Source organism: Pogona vitticeps, chromosome 4, assembly GCF_051106095.1.
Source record: "Pogona vitticeps strain Pit_001003342236 chromosome 4, PviZW2.1, whole genome shotgun sequence".
In the NCBI taxonomy this organism is placed as follows: Eukaryota; Metazoa; Chordata; class Lepidosauria; order Squamata; family Agamidae; genus Pogona; species Pogona vitticeps.
Window position 1 is genome coordinate 170,684,446 of NC_135786.1, and position 12,327 is coordinate 170,696,772.

The following is a 12,327-nucleotide window of genomic DNA, read 5'->3' on the forward strand; positions in this document are numbered from 1 at the left end:
CTGTTCCCTGTTTCCTTCAGCATCTGATGCTGTGAACTAGTTTTACACTCTCTGGACTGAATGGTTTCAACTGGAGCCCCAGCCAGTGTCAACGGGTGTATCGCTGCCTTGGTTTCAAACACTGGCTGCTGGTCCCTTCTGTGCCAAGAGGGACCCGTCCTGATCGCCCTGCTGGAGCGCGCCCAGGTTTCCTTTCAAAACAGACACGTCAGCGCGAAGTCCTCCCGCTTGAGATACAAATGTGACTTAATAAACCTCTAGCTTGACCCTGACGCGCGGGGGTGGGAGGGTGACGGGCGGGGAAAATCTGAACAAAAACCAGAGGGAAAGGTGATCTTCCCGTCCGGTAGCCCCCCTACCCCCCCAAGAGCTTGCCAAATCGCCAGCGGGGGGTCGCGATCCCCACCCTCACCCCACCCCCGCCCTCCCGCTGGCTGGCTTCCCCGTTCCGCGGCTCCCACACGGGCGCGCTTCGCCCCGCCGTCCTTCCTGGTTCGGAGGCGAGCAGGCAGCGGGAGCCCCACCCCTCGCCTGGGCCAAGGTGCTCCGGCGGGCGAGGCGGGAGCGGAACACCAGCAACAGCCACAGCAGCTGGCGGCGGCGGCGGCGGCCAGGTCCCAGCGGGCGGACGAAGGCGGGGGACCCCCGGACCTGGAGTGCAGCGAAGGCTGGGAAGCAAATCGAGAGGCAAGCTCGGCGCGGGGGCTCGGGGAGGGGGTGTCGCGCCTCCTTCCGCCACGCGCACCTGGGAGCTACAGCAGCAATCGTCGCCTACCTTTGGCGGGGCGGGAGTCTTCGTCCCACCGCCGCCGCCAGGTCCCTCGCACTGGTTGGATTACGAAGAGCCCAGCCAAGGCCACGATCTGAGAGCCGTCAAGGGAGAAGACCAGAAAGCCGCGGGCAAATAACACCGATCAAGCTTTGGACAAGAGCCGAGGGGGGGGGTGGAATCTCCTCTCCTCCCCGCCCTCCTTTCCGTGGGCCGTGAGTTTCCAGACGCCTCCTTCTCTCTCCCTCTCCCCACTTGAGATTTCTTGCCTTGCGTGGGTGGCTGGAGGGGGTCTCCCCTCTGTCTCCACCCCACGCTCTTCCGATCGCCTTCCGGCGTTATTGAACTCGGCAGGGATCTCCCCCTCGGAGCCTGCGAGGCCAAGAGAGCCAGCCAGCGAGCGAGCGAGCCCGGCAAGGACAGGAGGGAACACCTTGGGTGCGTTACCAGGAGCCTTCTTTTTTTTTCCCCTCCGAGGCTTTTGTGTCTCTCTGATCAGCGCTCTCTCTGGTGGGAGCTGCCCAAATGGAAGGGGAAGGGGGGCGGAAGGGCGGAAAGAGAGAGAGGGTGGTGCGGGTGGTGCTTGACGGCGATGACGGTTTGCTCAGGGTCTGTGCCCGGCGGCAACGCGAAGGAAGACGATCGTGTGTGCGCACTGCGTGCCAATGTGCCTGTTGTGTACCTGACTAGTCAGATCGGAGGCAGAGAGAGGCAAATCGGGTGAATAGGGGGACGTGCTAGATGGATCGGAGGCAGAAAAGGCAGACTTTGCTTTTGGCCTGAGGTTAAAACAAGCCATTGCCAGGTGGCCACCCTGAGAAAAGATCGTCAGTGCCACAGGCGTTAACATTTGCCTGCGCCGATCGCCTTGCAGCTGTCAGTTCAATTTCTCACAGCAGCCCTGGTGGCGAGAGGTAAAGCAGTGTGTCGGCCTTTTATCCCCGTGCATTTGGCTGTGGATGATGATGACTTCCTTATGGGGCTCCCCGGGTTGCCACTGGTGGGAAAAAAGGGACAGTTGAAGTCTTCTTGCTCTGAGACTAGTGACAGGCGAGACAAAGGACAGCAGAGGGACACCACTGGACAGGGTAGTGTTAGGAGGACCCGGCTCTGTTTTTGTTGTGTTTTGCTCCCAACACCTTACACATCCAGTGAGGGTTTTGTGGAACAGCTGGAATGAATGAGATTAAATTCTTTTGTCTGTTGTGATGGCTTCTCAGTAAACTGCCCTAATTGCAAGGTGTTGCCTTCTTCCCAAAGGATTAGAAACCAAAATATGGCCCTTGAAGAAATTTCATAGGACAGTTTCTGTTCTCATCCGCCAGGCAATTGAACCAATAGTAGGCATCCTTCAGTCTCGAGAGACTATGGTATCGTGCTCTGTATGGAGGACTTGGAACAGCGTCTAGCGTGGCTGAGAAGGCCAATTCGAGAGTGACAGTCCCTTCCACACTGAAGACAAATTCAGTCTGTCCCCTGTCCAGCTCCCTGCTTTTGCTGCTTTTGTGACTTCCTCTTTGCCTCGGCCTGCTGGACAAGGGTCTCTTCAAATTGGGAGAGGCCGTGATGCAACGCCTGCCTCCAGGCTGAACGCTCAGATGTCAGAGTTTCCCATCTGTTGAGGTCTATTGCTAAGGCCTTCAGATCCCGCTTGCAGATGTCCTTGTATCACAGCTGTGGTCTCCCTCTGGGGTGATTTCTCTGCACTAATTCTCCATACAGGAGATCCTTTGGAATCCAACCATCAGGGCCTTGCCGGAGGTGAGGGAATCCAAGGCCGCTTTTATTTCTGCTAAGGTTGGTTCGCTGTCCAGCTCTTCCAAGACAGGCAGGCACTCAATGTTATTTAATGCTTCTTCTGTTACTACATTCTCTCTGGAATATAGCTCAGAGTAGTGCTGCACCCAGCGTTCCATCTGCTGTGCTCAGTCCTGGATGATCACACCTGTAGCAGACTTCAAGGGAGCAGATTTCTTCTGTATTGGACCTAAGGCCTGCTTGATACCATCATACATTCCTTTGATGTTACCTGTGTCCGCTGCTATCTGTATTTGAGAGCACAGCTGAAGCCAATAATCATTGGAGCATCTCCTGGCAGCCTGTTAGACTTGGTTACAAGCAGCTTGAAGAGCTTGCAAGTTGTACTCACTAGGACAGGCTTTGTATGCTGCTAGAGCTCTTCTCTTATCCTCGATGGTTGGCATCAAATCCTCCGAATGGTCTTCGAACCATTCATCCATCTTTTTGGTCTTCTTGCCAAAGGTGGACAGGGCGGTGTTATACACAGCGTTCTTGAAATGTTCCCATCGTTCAGGTGCATTTGCATTAGCTGGACCTGGAAGGGTTTCCTCAAGGGCTTGGGCAAATTCCTTCACTTTTCTTTGATTGCAAGTCTTGCTGATGTCAATACGTGGTCTTCCTTCCTTTTTCGTGTGATACAATCTCTTTGTTCGCAGTTTTACTCTACTACACACCAGGGAGTGATCAGTATCATAATCAGCACTCTGGTAACTACGTGTGATCATAATACTAGGAAGGCTAGAACGTCTAGTAAGGATCAGATCAAGCTAATGCCAATGCTTGGATCATGGATGTCTCCAGGAAACTCTGTGTTGAAGCTTCATATTAAAGAATGTGTTGCTGACACAAAGACCATAATAACAGCAGAACTCCAGCAAGTGTTGGCCATTTTCGTTCATCTTCCCAATACCAAAACGGCCTAGACAAGTGGGCCAAGAATTGTGATCAACACCAACTCTAGCATTAAAGTCTCCAAGAATGAACAGTGCCTCTCTTTCAGGGACTTTTTTGATAGTAGCTGCCAGATCGTCATAGAATTTGTCTTTCACTTCTGTAGTGGATGACAGTGTTGGTGCATATGCACTAATGAGGGTGACTGGTCCTGCTGATGAGTGATGGGTATTTTGCGGGGGGGGTTGGGCCCTCTCTTTGTTCTTCCTCATCACATGACTCAAGAGGCCTAGTGGTTTGAATTGGGATGTGCCTGGAGTCTGTTCTCATTTCCCTAGGAGGTTTTTCGCTGGGGATGAAGGCCAGGTATGCTTTCCCATGGGTATTTTGCGGGGGTGTGTGTTGTTTTTTGGGCCCTCTCTTTGTTCTTCCTCATCACATGACCCAAGAGGAGGGCCTAGTGGTTTGAATTGGGATGTGCCTTATCAAATACTCTAATTCTATCTCCAATCCTAATATGGTAAAGAGGAATTGCCTGAGGGAGGGTAGAGTGTCAGCTTTAAAGGAGGATGAGCAGGAGAGCGTGTCTAATGGCGCGTGAAATTCTCTAATTCTATTTTTACCCTATTTTGGTAAATAGGAAAGCCAGTTAACATTCCATACACTGGGGAGGAGTATACTTTTAAAGGTCAGATCATATTTCCACATATTAGAGAGCAGGCCGGGTAGGTTGGGCTCGTTAGCCCTGGAAGGCAGCCCATCTAGGAGAAGGAAAACTCTGATTTTAAACCTCCACTGCCTTGTGGCTATATCCACTTATGGAAGAGGCTTCAGGAGATAACCTTGAGGCAAAATCCGGAGCCGGAGTCCCGTAGACAGTTCATGTCATTCTGGCAACTCCTGTGACGTCGCTGGAACCAGTTGTATTGGCTCTTGCCTTTCCATTGGACCATTTCAGTGACGTGGAGAGGGGGGAATTTGCTGCTTGGGTAACAGCCTATCCTCCACATTATTTTACCCAGGCTTCATGCCCTGGAGAGGACACTCCAGCTTCGCATACAGCGTTGAAACAACACGGGAAGTGGCAGTTACCGGTTATAAGTCTTTGCTCAATTGGTGTAGAGCATGATGCCAGGGGCTACTTCTGATGGTGGGAGAGGTCATTGCACCTCACTAGGTAGATACCGCCCACCTTAAGCTGGGCAGCCCCCAGCCAGTAAGGTGCTACCTCGCCACGGTCTGTTAACTTCACGGGGTGCGTGGGGTTTAGGGTCAAACCCGACAAGCAGATCGATAACCGTGCACCATGCAACAATCGTAAGAAAACTTCTGCCCTAAAGCTGGGCACCTGGAATGTACGGACAATGACCCCTGGCTTTTCTGACTACGGCTTTCCTGACGACCTGCAAGAAACAGACAATGTGCGCAAGACAGCTATCATTAACATGGAACTGAGTAGACTGCAGATGGACATTGTTGCCCTGCAAGAGACAAGATTGCCAGACTCGGGATCTGTCAAAGAAAAAAACTTCTCATTCTTCTGGCAGGGAAAACCATCGAATGAGACCAGGGAATATGGTGTTGGCTTTGCAGTCAGAAATACTCTGCTGAGATGCATTGTTCCACCTACTGTGGGGAGTGAAAGAATCCTGTCTCTGCAGCTCCACTCATCAGCAGGACCAGTCACCCTCATTAGTGAACCAATGGGGAGCATCAATTTATCAATATAAAGCATTGGCCAGTGTCCTGCTGGTGTATGTATAACTTGCTTTGCACCTACTCAACAAGGCCATAGGGATGTGATTGGCCATGCCCTGAATCGTACAGCAGTGATACACCCTGGTGCCTTTCCAGTTAACTGGGCCAAAACGCAACTGTCAAATTGCTAACTGGCAATTTGATTGCATAACCCACCCACCCATTATGGCAGCTCCATTGGCCGCCAATCTGTTTCTGGGTACCATTCAAGATTTTAATCTATAAAGCTCTGAATAGTTCGGGTCCAAGCTATCTCAAAGACTGCATCTCCCTTTATGAACCTGCGTAACTGCTAAGAGGCCGTTCTCCCAGTCCCCCACCTTCACAGGTGCATCTCATGGGGACCCAGGAGAGACTCTTCTCTGTTGGTGCCCCCAGACTTTGGAACTCCCTCCCACAGGAGGTGAGTCTGGCACCATCTTTGCTGTCCAGGTGCAAGCAGGTGAAGACCTTTCCCCTCTGGCAGCCTTTTCCTTAGTGACCGGCTGTCTAAGAGAGGTTTTTAATTTGTGTATGTTGTTGCTTCTTAATCTGTTTTTCATAATGATTTTACTTAATAATTTTAATATAATGTTATTCTTTGACTACTCTACTGTTTTTAGCATTTAATACTGTATTTTTAATAACGTACTGTGAGCCACCTGGGGTCCTTTGTTAGAAGGAAGGTGGGGTAAAAAATTATTTTAAATAAATAAATAAATAAGCTACTATAAGCCACAGCAAACGAATAAGATTATAGCCATTGTTGTGATGGAAGTCCATTCCCCTTTCCTCCTACCCTCTCCATTTATTGATGCATCTTTCATTGCTTCTGGCTAAGTTCTAAATTTAAGGTTAGAATTTACAGAAGAACTATCTGGGTAGTTCTGTGGTTTATGTATCTGACTTTGAAGCCAGAGGTTGGGAGTTTGGCTCCCCATTGTTCTTCCTCCTTGACAGGGCCTGTACTTAATTATCAATTTGCAGTTCTCAGATGATTATGATTCTCTGGCTTTAAAGCTGATTCCCTACAAGCAGAGTGTGACCATTGAGATATTGTGGGATTCTTGTCAACCCACACTGGCTACTTATGTGGCAAATGTGCATAAAACAAACAACATATGGTCTAGGGGCGCCTTAAAGATGAAGAAGTTCTATTCGTCATAACCCTTGATGGATTGTAGCCCACTTCTTCAGGTGCAGTTGTTTCTTCTTTGTGACTTATTTCAACCATTCCAAGATGTTTGTTTCACAACGTGACTCAGTTTGAGTGCGGCAAATGCTGTGATTGTTGATTGTTGCCTGTCCTGATTCTTCATAGTTGCTGGAGGGCAAATCAAGTCGTGCAAGCTCATATTTGAAATTGTTCTTATACAGAGATTAACTTGTGCCTACGCAGATCATTTGGTTGTTTTGCTCACCTTCCTGAAAACTGCATTGTGTTAGGGTGTTCTTTCATAGGCCTCCATATTGATGTTTTATACAAGAACAATATTCTGTAGGCTCTGCTTTTGTTTATAAAGTATCAGTATACTTCAAACAGGAGAGAATGAGGGAAATTAAATAAATAGTTATACAGTACTTCAAAAGACTTATACATAAATTGTTTTGTTTTCAAAATACACACAGGTAGACTTAGCTACCTGAAATAGGTGAGAGGTGTGACTTTATTTTTCCAAAAATGTCCACTTTTAAGTGACGGTTGCTCTTTTATTAGCATTGTTGTTCAAACAGTTATTTATTTTAGAATGTTGTATCCTTTTTTGTTACCTGAATCTATCTGAAGCACAGGGAGTGACAAGATACAGGTGGTTTAACAAAAGATGTATTCATGGTAAGAGTGTCTCATTTGGTCTGCTGTTGCCATGCTGTTTTAGGGGGAAGGATTCAAAAATTAAAAGGCAGCGTGAAATGCATGAAAGCCCTCCAGCCATTTTGATATATGCGAAAGTTCTCTGTTACGTTTATGTAACAGAGCATGCAATAACTTATGCAATAGGTAAATATATATTTATTTACTTATTGCACAAGTGGCAGAGCTTTCTAGGAGCTTGTACAATGAGGTATTCATTCATGTGTGGCTTTTTAAAATGACAATCTGGAAATGTACAGCAGCTATCATGGACCTGGAGTCAAACCATGTTAGAATATGCATAAATGGGACCGGCCAAGGTGGCCTTGATCTGTATGTTCATTATTCAGGTTCAGAGAGTGTTGGGGGCTTCCACACAACTTTTCTTGTCAAACCCAAAATAATGCTCTTTAAAGCTGCATTACCTCTGAATGACAGATTAGAGAAGTAACATTATAGTCACTTATCTATGAGTTATCTCCCAAAGAACTCTTATGGGGCTTACTTCTGAGTAAATTATTATTATTATTATTATTATTATTATTATTATTATTATTTATTGGATTTATATACCGCCCCATAGCGCTACAAGCACTCTCCGGGCGGTTTACAATTTTAATTATAAAGGCTACACATTGCCCCCCCAGCAAGCTGGGTACTCATTTTACCGACCTCGGAAGGATGGAAGGCTGAGTCAACCTTGAGCCGGCTACCTGGGATTTGAACCCCAGGTCGTGAGCACAGTTTTAGCTGCAGTACAGCGTTTTAACCACTGCGCCACGAGGCTCTTCTGAATTGCAGGGCAGGCCCAAGCATATTTTAAACTCCCTTACTACTGTGTTAATAATTCCAAGCTGTAGATACTTGGTTTCAATCCAGCACATTGCTCAAATTCAGAAAATGTAATTGCTTTTCGGGACCACAGTGTAAGAAGAGCAGAGATCATTGAATAGACACAAATAATGATGCCAAAGTACGAATAATTGGAACAACTATCTATTCTTGCCCTGACTACACAAACCTCCCTCCCCTGCATCTTTCTTTTGTACTGATATTCAGTTGTAAAGCCCTGTGGGGTATGGGTCTCTTGTACCTGCTCTTTGTAAAGCACTGTTACACAAGGATAGTGGTATGTAAATCAGTGACTGTCATAATAATGGATGAATAAAGTAATATGTGAATCAATAGATGCCATAATCTTTGAAGATTCCACTTTAGAAAGTTATGATTAATGCTTGATAATTTTAACTTGGCAGCCATTAAGCTAGATATCTCTCAGAACTAAACGGAATGGTCTTAGGCTTCTAAGCAAGCCTACAAGAGTGAGAGTTCCCATCCTCAGTTCCAGATGAGGCTTTTAAAGTGGGGAGTAGTAAAGCTGACTTCTTATATAATGTGAAGCTGGATGCATGGCACAGTTGTGTGAAACCGATCAAATGCAATGACTGTTTAAGGAGTTAATATTTATCTGCCGTTTGGAGGTGGGTCACAGCAGAAGATGCATGTGCGGCATTGCAGAAGGTTCAAAGTTCAGCTCCCAGCCTCTCCCAACAGAACTGAGAAGGATTTGTGCCTGAATCCCTGGAGGACTGCTGCCAATCGGTGCAGTTTGGGCAGGCAGATCTGCAACTGGAGCAAAGGATTCTTCTTTGTAGTTTGTGGCAGTGGGCCTCCTGTAGCACACATCTGGCTTGTTGCAGGAAGCAGGTGCTGCGGGAGTTCAGTTTGAAGGCTGTTCAGTTTTTATCTGAAGCAAGCCACGGATGTAACATCTGTAAAAGTACTTCAAATTAACGTCTGCTTGCACCCATCTGGCCACTGCCTTGCTTGCCCATAGAAAGAGCACAAAAGGCTTGCATTTAAATTACAGCAGTGACAGAAAAACGGTAATTTTTAAAACTTCAGAAGGTCTGTCTTAGAAACTGGCAACTGTTTTGTCTGTTGACGGCTGCATTCTCCCCATAGATTGTATTTTTGGGGGGAAGGGGTTCATATGTTGGCCAAGGCTGGATCGAAGCTGGCGATTAGCAGAGCCAGAGCCAAAAGTTTGGGTGTAAGAAGATAGGCCATGGTTCCTCTCTATGTATGTCTCTCTGTCTCTCTCTTTCTGTCCTCCTGTCCCCTATCTTGTGTGTTGCCAGGGTAGAAAGAGATCATGTCAGAAGTCTCAATGGATTGCTTTCAAAAGGCTTCTGAAATTAAAAATTGCACCAAAGGATACATGAGATCGCTTTTTTGCCCAAAGGATACACAGGATTGCTTTTTGCCCACTCCTGGCCTAAGTGATAATGGAAGAGGCATCCATAAGTACTCATCTCGAGTAAGCTGAAAAAGTATTGTACTGCATTCTTCATACAACTTTAAAGAATTAACAAGTGTGTTATTATTGTCCGCTTTGATCTTATGTATATCTGGGCTATGAAAGCACACTCTAACTTGAATGTATTGAGTGACATTACTATATGAATTAAAAACAACAACAACAAGTGACCACCCGAAACTGAATTTGAAAATAGCTTCATGGTGGTGAATGATGATGACTAGTAAGAGTGAATGATCTGTCGCATCTTCCAGGGGTCTTCGATGATATAAGTGTTAAAGAGCTGTTCCAGTTGTAACTTTTAAAAGTTCTTGAAGAGCCCTTGGTGGAGTGATGGTGATGTCACAGAGAGAATAAATGAGCAATGTGGCAAGTGTGGTGTTTTGGTAAGATAACTTAAGAATTGGGCTGTGTTTAAGTGTGCTGTGGGAATAATCTCCATAAGCCATATTCCCATGGCAAGCTTTCCTGTGTTCCTGTATAACATTGAACTCATAACCCAGTTTGACTGGACAGTAAACATTCCTCTGTATTAATGGTAACTGCTGGCAGTTCTGAAACGAAGTCACACAATAAGGGCCTGCAAAAATTACAGTAGGGCAGATGAGAACTCATCTAGGAGACCTTATTTTTGCAAGTATTACTATGATGACTACAATCCTGGACTGTAATCATTTCTCCAAGATAGTGTAAAATATAGGGGCTTAAGTAAGTACATGCCATCTCCCTTATCTCACTTTCTCACTTCTCTCTCTCTCTCTCTCTCTCTCTCTCTCTCTCTCTCTCTTTCTTTCTTTCTTTCTTTCTTTCTTTCTTTCTTTCTTTCTTTCTTTCTTTTTTCAATTGACACCTTTGTGATTCGTGAAAAGCATTGACACTGTATAGCAGTGGTCCCCAACCTTGGGCCTCCAGATATTCTTGGACTTCAACTCCCAGAAATCTTGACTGGCAGAGGTGGTGGTGAAGGCTTCTGCAGTTGTAGTCCAAAAACATCTGGAGGCCCAAGGTTGGGGACCACAGCTGTATAGCAAGGTTGGGCAACCTGTGGTCCCTGGGATGCTGTAGGGAAGTGGTCCCCAACCTTGGGCCTCCAGATGTTCTTAGACTACAACTCCCAGAAGCCTTCACCATCTCCTCTGCTGGCCAGGATTTCTGGGAGTTGAAGTCCAAGAACATCTGGAGGCCCAAGGTTGGGGACCACTGCTGTAGGGCACCAACTCCCATAATCAGTGACCACTGGCTATGGTGGCTGTGGGATGGAATTTGGAGCCCAGCAACGTTCACTAGGCAACAGGTTCTTTGTGTGTTTCCAGCACCTGGAGAGCTACAGGTTTTAGAGGTCTTCTAAGGCCATTTGGGACCTTTCAGAATTAGTTCATTTTAGTGTGGCTATACTTCTGTGTACCCAGGGAGCCCCGCCACCATTTGAACCTATCCTCAATGTTTGAATGGTTTCTTTTTCTTCTAAACCTGTAAAAACCAGGTGTCCCAAGTTCTTTATCAAAAGGAATAGTTATTATTAAGCCAGGAATGCATAATGTGATTTACTGTGCCAAAAGGCCAAAGCTTGCTTGCTTGTCTCAGTTTAGGCATTTGTTTTCTGGAGATGGTAGTGGTGGTATGATTACAAAAGTGGAGAAGTAGAAGAGAAAGGAATTGTGAAATAGTAATAAAACAGCAGAAGGATAGAAGGGGTAGAAGAGCCAAAACTAAGGAATCACTGTAAGCAAAAGCTGTTACCATCTGGTGCGCGATAACACCATCACAGCATTGTCTTGCCACTGATGTATTCATTGGGGAAGTAGGAGTGGTTACTTAAGTCAAGGACTTTGGGGAAATGAATTTTTGAGGAAGCTTTGAGGGAAGGAAGAAAAACCACTGCCATCTTGTCAATCTTTGGCAAGTAGGAAGGAACTTGCTTGTTGTAGTACATATTTTTGAACTTCAGAACTTTTCATTTTCCATTGAACTGCTTAACCAAGCTCACCATATACATGGTATATGATTTCCACATTTCCATTCCTATCATGGCTCTCTTCGCCTGGAGTTCATACCCAAATCAAAATCTGAGTAATGATTATCTATAGAAATTGCACCACTGTGCACATTTACTGCCGAAAATGTCTTTCAGGGAAGCTGCCTTAGCCACAGCGACATATATTAATTTTATAATAGAAGAACAGAAAAAGTAATGACAAACACATGTCCTTGAAAGGATCCAAATGTCATGTTTAATCGAAACCCATGGAGCTTGGGAGAGGGTTTCCTGGAAGTCATAGCACATTGGTTCCATGCTGTCACTTGGCACATTTTTCAATTAGTCATCATGGCTTTCTTCTTTTAAATTTACAGGTAGCACTTTTGTATCCTCACCCAATGTTGTCACAGCTGCCAAGAGTGACTGACAGTCTGATTGCTATTTTCACTGCTGCTACTCTGGATTGGCAGTTTAATGAATGCCATGCTTCCCTCCTAGTCTGCATTCATGTAATAACTGCCGTTAAGATGAAGAGTGAATGGAGGGCACTATATATTTAAACAACACAAAAGAAGACAAAAGATGTAGAACATGCTTATGTTTGTGTACATTGTCTTCCCATTGAGTCTTTTTAAATGAAGTCTGCACCCACTCCCTAGAGTTTTCTGCAGAGATTTGATCATATCATTATTCTTGCAAACAGGATTGCTGAATAGAGATATACGGTATGCATCTGTAACAGTCTGCAGAAGCGTCCCCCTGAGGGAATGTTCTAGCAAGCTTTATTTATGTGCTCACTTGTTAGCTTGCATAGGGTGTGCTTTTGTTCAGCATACGAAGAAAGAGATCATAGCAGCCAGTGTGAGAGAAACACACTCTTATAAAGCCTTACCCCCCCCAAAAAAAGTTATTTGCTATCCTAAAATAATCTCTTGAGGTAGAATTATTATGATTAGTCATTTCAACATTCCATTATCCTA

At 45.8% G+C, this 12,327-nt stretch overlaps 1 protein-coding gene across 7 annotated transcripts in view; it reads left to right on the forward strand.

Moving 5' to 3' along the window:
- Positions 1–804: 804 nt before the first annotated feature.
- The window catches only part of MBP (myelin basic protein), a 148,858-nt gene continuing 137,335 nt past the window's right edge, over positions 805–12,327 (forward strand). For all 7 annotated transcript variants that reach the window (XM_072998733.2, XM_072998735.2, XM_072998736.2 and 4 more), the window contains exon 1: positions 805–1,207. The gene's annotated coding sequence lies outside the window, so the exon portion shown is untranslated. The remainder of the gene's footprint in view (positions 1,208–12,327) is intronic.